The sequence below is a fragment of the Lissotriton helveticus genome, chromosome 4_1 (genome assembly GCF_964261635.1).
Source record: "Lissotriton helveticus chromosome 4_1, aLisHel1.1, whole genome shotgun sequence".
In the NCBI taxonomy this organism is placed as follows: Eukaryota; Metazoa; Chordata; class Amphibia; order Caudata; family Salamandridae; genus Lissotriton; species Lissotriton helveticus.
Genome location: NC_136063.1, coordinates 1,960,924,018 through 1,960,936,274, shown reverse-complemented (window position 1 = coordinate 1,960,936,274; position 12,257 = coordinate 1,960,924,018).

Genomic DNA, 12,257 nt, shown 5'->3' with positions numbered 1-12,257 from the left:
GGAGGTTGGCATTCGGGGTACCGCTCTGGACTGGGTTCGCTCCTTCCTGAGTAATCGCCACCAGGCAGTCCGGCTTTCTCAGTTCACTGCTGATAGGGTCGGATTAACATGCGGCGTCCCGCAGGGTTCCTCTTTATCCCCTCTTCTTTTTAATTTATACCTGACCCCCCTTATCCGGTCCTTGTGAGTTAGTCATGTCACCACGTTTAATTACGCGGATGACATCCAGCTGATTTTTAATATCGATGCCTTGGATGAGTCCATTTTTAATTTTCAGTCTACCCTCTGTTATATTAGTGACTGGATGGGGGTTAACCACCTCAGGCTCAACCCCGACAAGACAGAACTGGTCCTTGTCGGGGGAGCTGCCAACCCATGGAAATCCATCTTCTGGCCTGCGAGGTTGGGTCCTCCCCCTAGCCCAGTCGACTCAGCAAAAAGTCTGGGGGTTATTATCAGTAATGATCTTACGATAAAACCCCAGATCAATGCTGTAGTCTCGTCTAGCTTTTTCCAGCTGCGAAAAGTCCGTAAGATTGCCCGCTTTTTGACCACTGAGGCCCTTATTCTAGTCTTGCTAGCTTTAGTCATCTCGAGGATACACTACGCCAATTCCCTTTATGCAGGCATCCCGGCTTATCTATTGAAGAGGCTGCAACTCGTTCAGAACCAGGCCGCACGTCTCATTCACCATCAACCCAGGCACCAACACGTTAGTCCTTTGTTAAAATCCCTTCACTGGCTTCCCGTGTCCAACGCTGTAAATTCAAGTTAGGATATACTATTTTTAAGTCCCTCACCAGTGCGGGTCCGTCGTTTATCTCCTCACTACTACACCCTTATGTCCCTTCCCGTAATCTCCGCTCCTCCCACCTGGCCCTACTTAAGGTCCCGGTTTTTAAACGTAAGAAACACGGAGGACTGAGATTTTCATTTCTTGCCCCTTCCTTTTGGAATTCACTCCCCCTAGGCATAAGATCTGCCTTTCCCTATACCCGTTTTAGGTCCCTTCTTAAAACTCACTTGTTTTGTAATGCCTACCACTAATGCCTTTTTCGCCCTGCGGACTGTCTTCCCCCTTTTGCTCGAGCGCCAAGAAACTGCTAAGTGTTAGTTGCGCTTTAGAAATATTTTTTACAGTACATTACATTACAAATGTGTGCTTCCAGGCTGATGGAAAGATCCCCTGTCTGAGTGAGGAGTTCCAAATGGCATTTAGAGGGGTTTTGAGGCACTCAGCCAGGGCACAATATAGTTAAGCTGGCCATGGATCACCAGGGGACCCAGATTTACATTTCTGAAGCTCAGTCAAAGAAGTTTCCATGGGGATTGTAGCAAATTCTGAGAATACTGGCATAGGGGTATGCCCTGAGTTAGTAGCTATGGTCGCCTCAGGGGGACAGGGTGCTGTTGGGAAGGACGCATATATCAGGGCGATTTTCTCCTTAACAAAATCCGAGATTCTATTACATAGCTCCTGTGACGTTAGTATCGAGTGTGTGAGCGTTAAGGGACTCGTAAAGGACTTCACTATCTTAAAAACTCTTGACGAGTTCTTGGCGCTGGTAATGCAGTCGGCTAGGAAGTCTATCTTTTTGACAACGAGCAGTTACGATATGAAATAGAAAAAGGTTATTTTACTCCACACTCATCCCACAAAGCCTTCATATAGTTAGAGATGAAGCTGCTTCTTCAGTCAGTGTCAGGGTTCCTGTTATTCATTCGACATGAACACAGCTCCATCATCCACATTTGGGTCATAAGCACTTTGAATTGAAGATGTGAACAGCCAACCCCCAAGTGGAAATCAGAACGGAATAGTAGATAAAGCAGGCACTCCAGGAGGTGTTCTGCAATGTCTTTTATGTGAGTTGCACCTAGTTTGTACACTTGTATTGACAAAGACACTGGCAGATATATAGGGTGCACCTCACACTATATTATGGAGCATTTGTTTACCTGCCCTACCCTAAGTATTGTTTCAGTTACTATTTATACTGCTTGTGGAACTCTAAGGCGAACACCATAAACTAGAGGATGAGATAAAGAGTTAGCCCATTTCCCTTAACATCCTCCCAGCTACTTCTGTGTGTATTGTGTTCCAATACATATTTTTAACCATTATGCTTGGGAGTGGTGACTGTGGAGTAAATTACTCATATAAATCTTTTACCCACTGCTTGCAGGGCTAGGTAGTCTCTGGAATGTAGTAACTTGAATCCCAATGACATCCCACCAGCAGCTCTTGCCTGACACTGCTAGAGTGCTGTGGCTCAAATACATTTCTCTCGAACCTTCAAGATTGCGAGTGCTGGTCTCCAGAATAGAGATGAATAACAAACTACGGTGGTCCATAACTTTATGATACAAATCAACGCTGTTATTGGGCACACACATTTGAGCTGCTCCTAGTTCCATGTCTGCACCGTAATCTCTTGGATTCATGTTTGCGCCAATGGTACGCAAGTGTTTACTGAGATTCCCTGCAGGTAGACCACTGCTGCACTATAACCTCAGTGATATTCATTATATCTGTGAGTCCTCACCCGACACCTTTGTTATTTTTGACATCTCTTTCTAAATATAAAAATGTGGGCCTAGAGCAGGACGATCAATGTGATGTGCCTCCAAATCTCCTCACCAGCAGTGCCTTCTTCATCAGCACATGTACGGTGCACAAGTGTCAGCAACACTCACACCTTAAAGTTTAATTCATATTATTGCTGGTCAGTCTCAACCAGCTCTGCTACTTCCACATACTCTAACCTTTAAACTTCTTGATACTTTCTTTAATAAGTTACAGATATAATTTTTTTATTCTATCATTACCTACTTTTGGTGTTAGAGATCTATTTTTGTACTGACATGTAAGGTAAGACGCCTTAAACAACACATCCTTATTTATTTCATTTATATTTCTGTTGAAACACCAAGCAATGTGTCAGTCCTCCTGTTCCTTTCCACCTATATAATGGAAAATTGAGTTCAGGGCATTATGTATTTAGGATCTATGATGTATGCTCCATACATGAATGTCATTGTGGATGGTCGAGTATTGCATTAATTAGTTCATTCAGGAGCATTTATGTCCATGATTGCAGAAGAGCAAGTCAAGGTGCAGTGGTTCAACAAAGGTTTAGAACCTCCAGACAAGTCACCTGTATTATACGAGGGGCAAAATAATTGAAATATTAGTTCTTTTAGAAAAATAGCAATTTAAGGATAGACTCAATAATGCAAAGTTATTGATAGCAAAGAAAGATTTGATTAGAGGCAGGCGAGCCACCTAAAGCATGAGCCAGGCTTGGGCTAGATACCAGGCTCTGGCTCAGTTTGAGGTCCTCTTGGAAATTCATGCCCAAAATGAGCTGAGCTTTCATGTGACTTCTGTCTTCCACCCTCCATGTAACTTTGTGCACAACGTTTAAAACAAAGCTATACCATATAAGTTAAAAAGAAGGGACACATAGATAACCATTTAGTGGCTGATTTGAACAAAGTGAAACTAGAAAAACTGATATTAAACCTGGCCTGCAAGCTTAACAAAATTGTGTGGTCTTAGGCAAATAATTGGTTTTCCCATTCCCCCTTTTTCTTCATTACTGCTTGATGAAAATATAATGTGACTTATTAACGTCAAAGCTGTCATGTGTTAATGAAATTGGATTTATTTAGTTTGAAGAGACTCTATGATATATTATGTGATGTTTGCAGTATAATTTACATGGCAATCATTTCTTGATCTCTTCTTGTTCAAGGGCTCTTGGAGCTAATCCGGGCCCTTTGCTTTCCTCTGGCTCGGCTCTCTTTTTGTTGGCTCACCCACCTCTAGGTTTGAACATTCTGGATTGTATCCATAATGATTTTTCAACATGATAAATTAGCTGTCCATTTTGTGGTGTCATTTCATGATCTTAATCACAAGAACAGGTAAGCTTTAGACTTTGTTGGTTACTACAGTACGTGGTGGGAAGCATGATTCATTAATTAACCATAACAAAATCGGTTAATAACATTTTTAAGAAAGGTTTTATGAGAGTGGGGTTTTCTCAAATGAATAGTTTTGGACAATGGTGTCAAATTTATTTCCAACAAAATGATACAACGTATCCAAAAATGTAACATTAAACATCACAGCATAGCACTTATCACCCTCAAGCCAGATGTCATCTAGAACATATGATAAGGGTTTTATTGAATGCATCCAACTGGTCAAATTAAATAAGATGGATGTCAACAAGGCTGTTGATAGAATGTCATGGTGGTATCAGACCAGACTACCCTCAGTCACAGGTTGCACGCAGTTTGAAGTACCATCCTCAAAATTGTGACTGGCATGTATGAGAAATTAAGTAAAAAGATTCCCTTTGGACTCACCAATTTCAATTCACTACATCCAGTCACAAGACTGTCACTCTGAGGTGCTTTATATTTGGAACACCTCCATAGGGAATACACAGAAACAAAAATTAAAAAAATATACATTTAATAAAAATCAATATAAAAAAATCACAATTTCAAATCATTAACTTAGATACTCCATAAAAACATTTCACTAGACTGACTGTATTTATGAAGGACAAACAAATTCATCAATACAAATATCCTACATGAAACTATACATGATTATAGCAAAATCAAAATATAAGCATGGAAGGATCAAAGAGAAGGCATGTCAACTGTGCCTTTACAAGGTTAATTTGAAATAGTTGTAAACAAAGCAAGGGGCAGTAAAACCTGGCCTCTGTTTTTCTTGTCCCAATTTGAATTTAACAAAGACATTATGCGTCAACCTGTTTCGGTGGGACAAACTTGATAATGCCACCTTCTTCAGGACTTGAATAAATAATATTCCATCATTTAGTTCAATTCGTAAATCTGTGTAAAGTCAATACCTTGGTTTGACTCCCCCGCAGCGCTGTATAAAAAACTCCGTCCACCTCGTTTTCTACACCAGCGCATATACGCGGTGGACGGAATTTTCTATACTGCGCTGCGGGAGCTTTAGGAACCCAGGCTTTTCCTTTAATTAAGGGAGCACAAACAACAGCCTATATTCGAACAATTTAAGCGTGACTGACAGCTGCGACAGAGCCAGAGATATAAGATTATTGATCAATACCCAAGGATTACGGTATCAGAAAGTATTTTTATTTATCCTGAGACCAAAGGGGGTTTTAACATGAAGGTAACTGAATTCCTCCAAGCATAAAGCCGGCTTTGATGAACTAGATCTTCCCAAACTATGAAATGACAGGAGTCAAACCAAGATATTGGCTTTACACAGATTTACGTATTATAGAAGTCTGCATTTGTGTCATTGGCAGACTTTACATGACATTTACCTAGAAAGCTGCAACTGGTACAGCTATCCAGGAATAAAACAGATAAAGCTGTAGGACCATACAAACAAGGCATTGGTCAAACCTTCCTACACAAAAAGGCATATTCCTCACCAAAATGCAGCACACATAGAGGAAGTAACAAGGAGAAATAAAAATATTTGTCCTTGTTACGACTCTGCTGGGAAAGCGTATCTTTTTGGCACATTCTCAGGTTTACCAGTAAATCTGGGAATGTGTCTAAAGCCATGAGAGTTGTGTGGGAACACCCACACAATACCCATGGAATTCCTTCGCAGGGCAAAGTAAGGCCACACAATGGTTTGCACTGCGTTGCCTTACTCCAGAGTTATGGATCCACTCGGAGCCATGCAAACTGGTCTTTTGTGGCTTCATAAATCTGACCTAAGGTCTGCTTCGCTCTTGCACCATGTTGTGTGGTGAAAGAGCAATGCAAACCAGCTCACAAGTAGGCCCCATAGTACTTTAGTAGTACTACTGAAATACTACTAAACTTACCACAAAATGCAGTGGTTAAATAAGCCCCTGAGTGTTCTGCGCATCCCTCCGTAGCCTCAGGGGTCTGAGTCTGAACAAGGGTATGAAGGTTGCAATTCCTCTATGGGTGACTATTCAAAAGATGGTGCACAGCCACAAACTGTTTGGTTTATGGATACTCCATTCACTAAACATGTGTAGGCTGTTTCCAGCCCTAGAAACACTAACAAGGTACTCAAATTGAAAATGAAGTATTAGCTTTTCTAAGACCTTTGTGCACAATGGAATATAGAAACAAATAAAAACAAAATGTGCATTTTTTCACCACAGATCAGCAGTGATTTGTCCCTTATGTATTCAATCTGCAAGAGGATTCACTACACAAAGGAGAGGGATGACTTTTTGTGTAGATGTCTATGTATTCACAGTTGCATTTTTGTGACTCACCAAAATGCATATATCTCTACACATTGTAAAACAAAGACCACAACTGGTAGGTTGTTACATTTTGATGAATCAACTCTCACAGGATAGTCACAGCCATTATAAATATTTTTTTCACATTTTATTAGTCTATGTACTTTAAAGAAAATACTGTATTCATTCAATGTATCTGCAGCACTTTTTCACTTTATTACCACTTTAAATAGTAGATAGTAATATTAACCAATTTCTCACTAGGCAATTAACCAACCTCCAAATGATGGAAGACTGGGTCTATTTTGTAAGGATTTTAACAAGTGCCATTCATATCAGTATAGATTTTTAAGATTAACTCATTGAGACATCTACAGAACAGAAATTAAACTTGAATGATGCCAATTCAAATGATGCTGGAAGTGTGAAATATTGCTCCTTTTCTTACCTCTTGAGAGAAATTGAGTTGTTGGTTGAGGGGAGGTGAAACAGTCACAATCCTTGTCAGGGTGAACCACAAAAAAGACACTAAATTATTATTTGCTTAACCCTCTAATATCTTGGCACAAAAGCAGTGAATCTTAACTAAGAGACAATGTGTATGTGTTTATGCAGCACTTAAGCAGTAATAAAGTGTCTACACACCACTAAAATAAAGTCCACACCAATTTAGAAAACTAGAGTACATTTTAATACATTATTTGATGCCAACATGATAAAAATCCAATCTTTAGAACGAGAGTTATGAATTTCTAAAATTTAAAATAGTGCCTAAAATGACAGAGTGCCAACCGCAGACATCTAGGGCCATATGTAGGTAAATTGCATTTACCGAATCGTAAATACCGAATTTTACCGATTCGGTATTTACAATTCGGTAAATGCAATGTAGGTAATTATTCCTTAACAATTACCGAATCGGTAAGAATCGGTAATTACCGAATCGGTAATTACCGATTCGGTATTTGCCATTAATTCCTATGGGCCTTGAAGCCCATAGGATTCAATAGCAAATACCGAATCGGTAATTACCGATTCGGTAAAATTACCGATTTTACAAGGGGAACAGGGTGTCACTTTGACACCCTGTTGCACCCCTGTTTCTGGCTTTTATGCCATGTGACACACGGACATGCCCTTAGGGCATGTCTGTGTGCCACATGGCACATGTGTACATGCACAGATGTGCATGTACACAGGAATTCGTTATTTACCATGCCATAATATTTCATGGTGAATAACGAATTCCTAAGGGCCTGTGGCACTGTTTCCAGTGCCACCTACATCCCATATTACCGATTCTGCACATTTACCGAATCGGTAATTTACAGATTCGGTAAATTTACAGATTCGGTAAATATACAGAATCGGTAATATTTTGACCACCTACATCAGAAAATTAAAATACCGGTCGGTAACGGCCGAAATCGGCCGTTACCGACCGGTATTTGGACACCTACATATGGCCCTAAGTCTCATGAGACCAGGGCAAAGTCTAAAGTTATGGTGTGGTTCAGATACACCAAGTGGATAGGGCCCGGTCTCTGCTTGCTTTTGGATTTAGAAAACAAATGTACAAAAAAAATCTGAGAAGGTAAAGGTCAGCAGGGCAAGGCTGCCGGTGGTATCTGAGGAGAAGGCATCATTGTCAGAAACATCTGGAGGAAGTTGCTCTGAAAATTTTGACATTCTGACTTAGGGCCCGATTCTGATGTCATCCAAAAGGCCTCCCAATCGGAATTGTCTTTCCCAAATCCGATTCGTAGCCCCTGTTTACGGCCGAATCGTACACAGGTCCGAACAATGCGTAGATCACGTACACAACAACCAAATCGTGTCCGGGATCCAAACCTGTCGGTACGACTTGTTCGTAGCTGAATCGTGCCGTGCTATGGAGCCATATTCCAACCGAGCAAATACGATGCACGATTCGGAGAGGCACTTAGCTGCAGTCTCAGCTAGATGAAACAGCTGTCGGAAGCGTACTTCGGGGGGGCCGTAGCAGGCCTCCCTCACCTGGGCCCTTCCGCATCTGTCACAGGGGTGTGCTCATGGGTCCCCCGATCCAGGCATGCCACAGGGTGTACGCTTACCACCCACCCACCCCTTTTTTTCCATGGGAGCCTGTGTATGCGTCTGTACTCAGGCTCCCATAGAGTTCAATGGGAGTCCCAGCAAACCAAGTCCGTAATCATACGGTGCATTGTACTTGCTCATTCAGACACCCGGAGCACTTCTCACTTGAAAAGCCTTGTGGATCCGAATCATACGGAGGACTTTCTTAAGGGGGATCGGAATCAGGCCCTTAGTGGCTTTTATGATGTAGAAAATATCCAGTGGGACAAAGCTGCAGACTGTATTCTATGAGGGCTCTACTAGGCCGGATAGCCCTTCTCCGAGGAGCCGCTGAACTAGTTTTCCTGCTGTAGAGAAGAACGTAGCAGGAGCTGCCACAAAGTCAGGTCAACCTGCGATGCACCTTGGGCGGATTGGCGGGCAGGTAGATCCCAGTCTCCTCTCGTTTCTTAGAGTGCTTTGCCACTTTGAACACAACTTTATTAATATTGGCTCTGAGCACAAAATACACTTCTTTGGTGAACTATGTTATTATATGACTTCCATGGAGGTGTGTTATACTTTATTTCACAAGCATTTCTGGAAATTACTTTGTTGGGTGTACATATACCGTTGTATAGTTAATTCACTTTTTTCTCATTGAAATGTATTTGTTGTAGGTTTGCCCCTGAAGAAGGGACCCTGCCGTCCCAAAATGCATTGGGCACCAAAACTAACAATGGAAGAATAACTCTCTGTATATGAACGTTTCATGTAAAAATGTATTAAGTTTTGATTATGTCAATCATTTCGGCATTAACATATATGTATTTTCACAAAAATCATGTAATGTATGGTTTGTAGGCATATGCTTGTAATATGCTCTAGATCTCTGAAAGTCACTACATATAAACGCCTCAGTATAAACTCGTGCTAAGCTTTTCAATTATTTTTGCTTAATAATAGGGTTCAGGATTTGCGAACCTATTGAACAGTGCACGGTACCTGCAGGTTTTCCTGCAGTTTGTCATATTTTTACACTCAGCTTTCCGATGCGACAGCGGAACTAGTACTGGAGCACCAGTGGATTAGCTAAAGTTATATAAATTGCTACTACTGCGACTAACACAGGTGTGCACCTTCACTCACCCCCCTTTCTATATTCACAAAATTGTGACATTAATTCCAACTTTACCATTAAAGAGGGTTTTCAAATAATTCCTTAGACACCAAACATGACATTTCCTATTGCTTCCAAACAAACGTTCTCACTTATTAAACGTAATAAGGTAACCCTATGTTATCCTAAGGCAGGGGTAGAACTCAAACCAGTGAAAAACAAGTTTGTGAGTTTTCTAATACTAGGACATGTGAAGCTTAAACGTACATGTCCACCTTTTTTAATGCAATGCACCTTGCTCAACATTCCATATGGCAGGCTTAAGACATGTTTAAAAAAGCTACTAAAATATGTGGCAGAGTTAGTGCTGCATGCCCACTAGTGAAACCAAAGGAAATGATGGACGGAGCGTTGACAATACAAGCACTCACCCCCAGTCAACTGATCTGGGTTTAATCCATCACCATTCTTTAGCCCACTCTGCCACCCCAGTTCATCAGTCTGACCCTGTGCCTCATGGGAACACAACTTTATTAATATTGTCTCTGAGCACAAAATACACTTCTTTGGTGAACTATGTTATTATATGACTTCCATGGAGGTGTGTTATACTTTATTTCACAAGCATTTCTGGAAATTACTTTGTTGGGTGTACATATACCGTTGTATAGTCAATTCACTTTTTTCTCATTGAAATGTATGTGTTGTTGGTTTGCCCCTGAAGAAGGGACCCTGCCGTCCCGAAATGCATCGGGCACCAAAACTAACAATGGAAGAATAACTCTCTGTATATGAACGTTTAATGTGAAAATGTATTAAGTTTTGATTATGTCAATCATTTCGGCATTAACATATATGTATTTTCACAAAAATCATGTAATCTATGGTTTGTAGGCATATGCTTGTAATATGCTCTAGATCTCTGAAAGTCACTACATATAAACGCCTCAGTATAAACTTGTGCTAAGCTTTTCAATTATTTTTGCTTAATAATAGGGTTCAGGATTTGCGAACCTATTGAACAGTGCACGGTACCTGCAGGTTTTCCTGCAGTTTGTCATATTTTTACACTCAGCTTTCCGATGCGACAGCGGAACTAGTACCGAAGCACCAGTGGATTAGCTAAAGTTATAGAAATTGCTACTACTGCGACTAGCACAGGTGTGCACCTTCACTCACCCCCCTTTCTATATTCACAAAATTGTGACATGAATTCCAACTTTACCATTAAAGAGGGTTTTCAAATAATTCCTTAGACACCAAACATGACATTTCCTATTGCTTCCAAACAAACGTTCTCACTTATTAAACGTAATAAGGTAACCCTATGTTATCCTAAGATAGGGGTAGAACTCAAACTAGTGAATAACAAGTTTGTGAGTTTTCTAATACTAGGACATGTGAAGCTTAAACGTACATGTCCACCTTTTTCAATGCAATGCACCTTGCTCAACATTCCATATGGCAGGCTTAAGACAAGTTTAAAAAAGCTACTAAAATATGTGGCACAGTTAGTGATGCATGCCCACTAGTAGCATTTAATGTACAGGCCCTGGGTACATGCAGTACCACTGTTGTATGTATAAGTGAATTAAATATGCCAAAAAGGGGTAAGCCAATGTTAAAATGTTTTAGGGAGTGAGCACAAGCATCTTAGCACTGGTTAGCAATGGTAAAGTGCACAGAGTCCTAAGGCCAATAAAAGCGAATTCAGCAGAGCAGGAGGAGTGAAAGCAAAAGGTTTTGGGGATGACCCTGCAAAGAGTGCCAAGTACAACACCACTATTTGAAAAGGCAGCAGTAGAAACAGAGGCATGATAGGGAAAATAATTCCAAACTAAAAATATTTTTTCTCAAAGGTATACCACTGAAAAGAGAGTGTAAATTATGCGTGGCATAAATAAAAAACACTATTTTATAAGGATCCTTGCATCCTCACTCTTTGCCCGCAATTTTACAGCTATAATGGCATTTTTATTCCCCAATTCGGTGACTAAATATTCAGAATCCAGATATTGGGAATTGTTTTGTCAGCTAACCCCAATATGATTTATTTTTGTGGTGACTCTGTTAAAGGAGCTGGTACATAAGGACTTGTACTATTTCCATTCTCAATACACCTCTGCTGCTCTGTGCATAATTCAGCATGTGGGAATCTCACTGAAGAGCAAAGAAAATGAATTCAACTCTGCAGCTGCAACGTTTTCTGCATAATTATCAATTTACCATGTATGCCACATAATCCAGCAACTGCTGGGCAATTTTCAGATTCTAACCAAAATGTGGTGACACTTTGCAAATGGGAACTGGTCAACTTGCAGTCCCTGATTTGTATATTCGGATAATAAACGAGTACTATTCCTACACACAGTGTTATTGTGTGCTAAAATGACAAAACAGTGAAATGACGCTGTCACAGAATTATGAGGCATAATTTACCTTTTCTTTCTACATAATTTAGTCAATCCTACTGCATTATTAGGTCCTTCGTTGCCGCATAATTTCAGTGACCCTGATTATGACTCACTGCTGCACTGTTAACTGTTGTGCTTTCAGTGCTGCTGTCATTGAGCATATGTTTCCATATGTTTTTTCGGTCATTGGTCGTTTGCCTAAACTAGATACGTTGCCAAACTAAAGATGTCAGTATGAAGAGAGAGTTCGAACACCTTGGCTTCATTGTGAAAAACAATTGTCCTTATTAATCTGTTGACTACAATTAGCCTTCTTTCTAAAGAGTCCTTGTTTACACATTGCTTTACCGGAGTCCTTGAAGTAATTGTTGGTATACACTTTCCAAAAGACAAGACATTATTGCAGCTCGT